Below are 6,729 nucleotides of genomic sequence, written 5' to 3' on the forward strand. Positions count from 1 at the left end.
GTGGAATATGTTATTTAGATCATGCCATCGACACATGTCCACAAATTTAAGAGGAAACTTATGAAGAAGCGAAAGCCATGGGATTTCAAGGTCAAAATCAGAATTTCCCAAGTAGGAATGATCCTTACTCCAACACTTATAATCCGGGGCATAAAGATCATCCAAACTTTAGGTGGAGACCTCAAAATCCTAATCCCAGCCCACCATTTCAACAACAAAACCACCCACTATACCAACAATGATTCCACCTAAGGCTACAACAGCAGCAGAATCAAAAAGAACATAATCCAGGTGCGGTCTCGAGTTCTAGCATGACCACTGAAGATAAGTTAAGGGTATTGACTCAAAATGTTTCAAATATGCAAACTTAGATTGTTCAAAATCAAGAGGAAACAAGGTCAAGCATCAAAAACATTGAAAGGCAAATAGGTCAAATCTCTAGAGCAATGACTAAGTAAGAAGCTAAGCAGTCTGATCGGTTGCCATCACAAATCAAGCCAAACTCTCTCCCTAATGTGAGTGCCATTACCCTAAGGAGTGGTAAGGAGTTAGCAAGTAAGGAGAAACCATTGGTGAGTGAGAAGGAAATTGAAGAATAAGTTGCGGTGGAAGAGCCACAAGAAAAAGGAGAAAAACAAGAGGCATCAACATCAAAATCATCAATTCCATATGAGCCAATTACACCATTTCTAGAAGCATCAAAAAAAGGGAAAATACGACAATGACAAGGAGATTTATGATCTCTTTAGGAAATGTGAAGTGAACATTCAATTGTTAGATGCATTGAAGCAAATTCCTAGGTATACAAAGTTCTTAAAAGAATTGTGCACTACAAAGAGGAAGCAAAGGTTGAAGGGAGTGCAAAAAGTGAAGGTAAGCGAGAATGTCTCCACCATATTTCAACAAAAACTTCCTCCAAAATGTGGAGATCCAAGTATGTTTACTATAGCATGTGTCATTGGTGATATTACATTTCAAAAAGCCATGTTAGACTTGGGTGCTTCAATTAACATTATTCCATACTCATTGTATAAATCTTTAAAATTGGGTACCTTAGTTGAAACTGGAGTAGTAATACAACTTGCAGATCATTCAAATGCATATCCAAAGGGAATTGTGGAAGATGTTTTAGTTAAAGTAGGTGACCTAATATTTCCTGTAGATTTCTATGTTTTAGAATTGGAACATGATAAGCATGTGTCACCTATCTTGTTAGGTCGCCCTTTTATGAAAACTGCAAAAACTAAAACTGATATGCATACTGGGTTGCCTACAATGGAATTTGATGGTTGTCAAGTAGAATTTAACATTTTTGATTCAATGAAGCATCCTACTGAGAATTTTACTTGTTATTCTGATGATAAGTTGACAGTTGTAATTGAAAATGATCTTGATAAAATGAATGAAGAATATGTCATGACTATTGAAATTGAGGAAGTAATGCGGGATTTGAATTAAAATGAATTAATTGTTTTTTTTGACAATAGTCCAATACCATTAACTATCCCGAAAGAAAAAGATTTGCCATCTGTTTTGCAGGCAACAAAATTATAGCTTAAACAACTTCCTGAGCATTTGAAGTATGTTTTTCTTGGAGAACATGAAACATTTCCGGTGATTATTTCCAATAAGCTAAATGATGAACAAGAAGAAAAGTTGATCCCAGTTCTGAAAGCACACAAGGATGCAATCGATTGGACTATCGCTGACATTAAGGACATCAGTCCAACCACTTGCATACATAAAATTTTGTTAGAGGAAGGTGCAAAGCCAGTAAGGCAACCACAGCGAAGGCTGAATCCACCAATGATGGAGGTAGTAAAAACAGAAATTTAGAAGTTGTTACAAGCAGGTATTCTATTTCTAATTTCTGACAGTGAGTGGGTTAGCCTAACTCAAGTGATTCCAAAGAAATCAGGAGTCATAGTGGTAAGAAACAGTGATGGTGAATTGCTACCTACCCGAGTGCAAAATGGTTAGCGAGTATGTATAGATTATCGTCGTTTGAATGCTGTAACTAGGAAATATCACTTTCCTTTACCCTTTATCGATCAAATGTTAGAAAGGCTCGCCAAACATGAATTTTATTGCTTTTTAGATGGGTATTCTAGATATCTACAAGTGCCAATTTCACGTGAATATATTAAAAAATGCACCTTTACATGCCCTTTTAGCACATATGCAAATAGGCGTATGCCGTTTGGACTATGTAGTGCACTTGCTACATTCTAACGATGTATCATGAGCATTTTCTCTGAATTTTTAGATAAATTACTTGAAGTTTTCTTGGATGATTTCACAATCCCTAGAGATACTTTTGATCAATTTTTGCAAAATTTAAAACTTTGTAGAAACGGTTAGAGATGGTGGACGACAACAAGAGAAGGGGGGGGGGGGGGGGGGGGATGAATTGTTGTTTGATAAGTTTAAGTATTTTTGCCTTGTTGTTGTGGAACTAGATAGCGAAATTAAAACTTAAACTTGAAGCATAAAATAAGAAAAAGACAACACAATTTTACATGGAAACTTTCTAGGCCTAAATAGAAGGAAAAACCACAACCCCTTGGGATTTCAAAATTCTCTAATATGTTTTAGGCAATTAGTTACAATTACATAAAACAAATAAACAAAACTAGGCTAACTTCTCTTTCTCCTTCTCTCTCTCTTTCTGCTTCTCTTGCTTCACACGAAGCTTCTCTCTTCTCCCCTAGACTTCCCCATGTCTAGTTACAACAAACCCTTTATAAAGGCCAAATTCCAAAGGATAAAGTGAATCAATTGCACAAGAAAATATTTTACGTTAATTGGTAATTTTTGGAGCAAAAATATTTCTTTTTTTTTTCAATCTCACGCATGGACACTCCTCTTAAAAAATCCGATTGAAAAACAATGACTCCTTTTATATAGGAGCTCACGTGGCTAGTAAGAGAAATAGCTACCCACTACATCCTTATTCCTAAGATTAAGGAGAAGTAAGTGGAACTTGAATAGCAAGTAAAATAGGCGCGATTACTTTTCTAAAAAAAGGCAAGGTAGTTTTTTCTTAATTAAACCCATATTGCAAGCCTATTTATGTGGAGAAAAATAAACGAGAAGTTTTCTCCACATTTAGAAAATGTACGGTTATTTTTAACATAGTTGTAAAAACATTTTGCCAACTAACTTATTAAATTAATGATGCAACAAATTAATTTTAACTAATACATCAACTAAAAATAAGAAAAATATATTCTACAGAATTTTCAGCTGACGTTGATTCTTCCAGATTTCATTCTTGAGAACAAAGCATTGTCTCCATCAACAAATATCGTCAGATCATCAAACTTGGGAACAGTAGACCTCTTGTCTACATTTGACATCCTAACAGATCTTACTTATCTAACTTCCTTGGATATATTTGACATATATAAAGTTCATGGACCAAGTCTTATGTATTATCATTGATATCAAGATCGGATATTGACCTGCACATAATCTCTAAAACACATTTTTTTCATAGTAAGTGTAGTTATCATCAAAACCTAAGAGAACCAAAAAATTTCCTCTTTTTGATGATGACAAACTTATAAACAAACTTAAACAAAATAGAGTAAAACTAATGTCATAGAGCATGCTAGAGATTAAAGCTACTCTACATAACTTAGCAAATTAAATCATTACCATAGAATTTACCAAGTACATATGATATAACAGATTACTCTAATAAAGGCATAATATTTTTAAATAATCCTAAAAATAAAATCAACATAGGTTACCAAGATACTTAGTGCTACCAAATAAGAGCAGAGCAAACAAAAACAGTAACTGACAACTATGAAACTAAGCCTAAATCAGAGCATTCCAAACCAAACCAATTAGAACATACACTACTTTCCTTAGGCAAATCAAAAAAAGATAATTAGGAACTATGTCATACACTAAGCATACCTCTTAAGTTTGTGCAATTATTCCCCCGTTTGACATCATTCAAAAAGAAGAGGAGCATTCAAACCACAACACTAACAATATATGTAAAGCAAAAAGAAGGTAAGCAAGGAGCAGTGAAATAAAGCAAGTACTAAGAGATGTAATCAAAAGTATGCAACGATTAAACATCACAGACCATAGTGATAAGAGCAGCAAAGTTTAAAAGTATCAAATTTCAACACTGTACCCAGCTTGGTACATCAAAACCCAAAATAAAATTGTTTGTTTGTTTGATGGAGTCGGACAAGAAAAAGATAATAATAAGATGGATCAAGAAGCAGGTTCTTCTTCGTCCACAAATTCGGTGTGCACCTCTACTATATCAAGCTTAGCACCTAGACGTGCCTCCATTTGAGTGAGCTGATCAGTGATGGATGCAAAAGTTGTACGAACTTCATCTTCAAAGAAATAGAATTGGGACCGAAGATCCTGGAGTTTGTTGAGGACAGGGTCTAAAATCGCTACAGGAACTAGGGAAGGATTAGAGAAACCAACAAAACCAAGACGTGGTGAAGTGCGTGGAAGTGGTGAAGCAGGTGTAGTAGTTGTTGGTGTAGGTGTGGAAGGAATAGGTAAAGGTGGAGGTGATGGTTTGTGATGGGTAGGTGGTGTGGCCAGTTTTGGTGAGGGAGGTGCATTAGGTTGAGGCTCATGGGTGGTGTGTGAGGAAAAGTCATCATCTAAACCAAGTACTAGACGTTTTCCCTTAAAAGCTAGCCCACTACTTTTCCTTGGAGTCAAAATGGGCTTCTTCTTCAAAAGAGGCATTCGTACCTCCTCATCAGTAGATGAATCATCATCATCATCCAGTTCCTCACCCTCTTCTTCCTTTGAGGCTTCCCCCTCACTTAAGACTTCCTCCTGTTCCCCTCGTTCCTGAACTTCCTCTTGTGCTCTTGATGAACCAACTTCTGCCTCTTCATGAGTGGCAGTAGGAATAGGCTCTTGGTCCTCCTCATCAGCCTTTTGATCCTCCTTTTCATTTTCTTTTTCTTCTTCCTTTTCTTCATCAGAACCCTCTTCCTCCTCATCCTCAATGGATGATTCCTTTAGAATCCCCTTATCAGATAATTTGAAGTGCAAATTAGTGAGACATTTTGCACCTATTTTGTTATTAGAGCTCACGGGGAACTGCAGTCCTTCCAATGAGACTCCAAACTTTCTAAAGATCCAAGTAAACAAACCTCCATACCCTACCATGTACTTCCTCTCAATACAGTCAGACAAATACGAAATTATAAGTGAAGGGAAATTGATTTTAATATGGTTAGCCAAGCAATAAATCAGTGTGGCATTCCTTAGATTTACTTCACTACGCTTGGAGATGTGTGGTACGTCGGGCAATGTTGTAAAGTAGTTTGTACAAGGGGGAAAGTGTATTGTGACTTATCCTACCCTTTTTCTCATTAATCCCTAAAAATTTCAGCATTGTCTTTTCATTAATCCTAGAAAATGCAATCTTTGAACCTACGTAATAAGTGTCAAAACCAACTGCAAACACCACAAACCATTCGCTTAACATCATGCAATTAAACTCAATTTTGATATTTTGGACAACACTCGAACAAACCCCATTTTCAATAGAAAAATTTGAAAAGAACTCACGCATATGGTCAGGGTAAATTGGATTGGGAAAAAAATCAGACATTAAAGTTTCCTAATTTTGATTTTTAAGAATGGCGTGAAGTTGGGGGAAAGGAATAGAATCATACCAATACATATGAAGGCCACAACCAACGGACATTTCTATAGCAACTTCATCAGGACTATTGGGATCCATGTTCTTACTTTTCTTTGTAGGCCTGGATGATGAGCCTCCTCCTTTACGGGTTGTGTTAGGGCGTTTAGAACCGACATGCATGGTTGATGAACTCGGTGGATCGGATGGTTTGGGTTCATAGGGAGATCATGGTGGTGCAGTGATCAACGGTGATGGCTGAATGACTTTTAGTGGCTTTGGTTCAGTCGTTTTAGCTGTCTTCTTGCTCGAATTCTTGGTTGAGCTTATGGTTTTGGGAGTTTTCATGGTGGGTTTAAAGAATGAGAGGAAGAATAAGTATTGATGATGGTGAGTGAAATTGACGGTTTGGAAGGGATTGTAGGTATTGAGTAGTTTAGGAAGTAGAAGTTGATGTGAGGGTTTAGTGTGATTGAGTGATGTGACGTGAGTGAGTGGAAGTGAGAGGAGTTATTTTATAAGGGTGTAAGACGGTTATGGGGGAGTTACTCAAGGGATTTAATTTTCTTCATTTAATTAATTTAAAGTGTGAACAAGGTGGATGATGAAGAGTTAGTGGATAGGTTCATAGAATAGGCGGTTAGTAACGGTTTTTCGAAATAGTTTACTTGGTGATGATCCGACTCCCACTATTTTAAATATTTTACTCTGACCATCTTAATTACTGAATACTTGTGCTAGCCAATTTTCGAAACATAATGATGCTGGGATTTATAAAAATAAGTTCGAAAAAAAGAAATAAAAATGTCCTTGTTTTTCCTGTCGTTTATTTATTTTTTTAATTTTAATATGAGGACTATAACACATAAAAAAATAAATACTACTTTGGTCTGATCAATTTAAACAAGCATTAAAGAAAGCATCCAAAGCATATACTTTAAATAGCTGTATACCTGAACCTTACAATGATTAATTTCTTAATCAAGATTTTTGTTGATGAATTAACCCTTCCAATTTTTATTTTTCTTTGAGGGGAATGGTTTTCATGAACTTTAGTGGAGCTTGATCATTCCAAGTTCCAGCCT

The sequence above is a fragment of the Amaranthus tricolor genome, chromosome 8 (genome assembly GCF_026212465.1).
Source record: "Amaranthus tricolor cultivar Red isolate AtriRed21 chromosome 8, ASM2621246v1, whole genome shotgun sequence".
Classification (NCBI taxonomy): domain Eukaryota; kingdom Viridiplantae; phylum Streptophyta; class Magnoliopsida; order Caryophyllales; family Amaranthaceae; genus Amaranthus; species Amaranthus tricolor.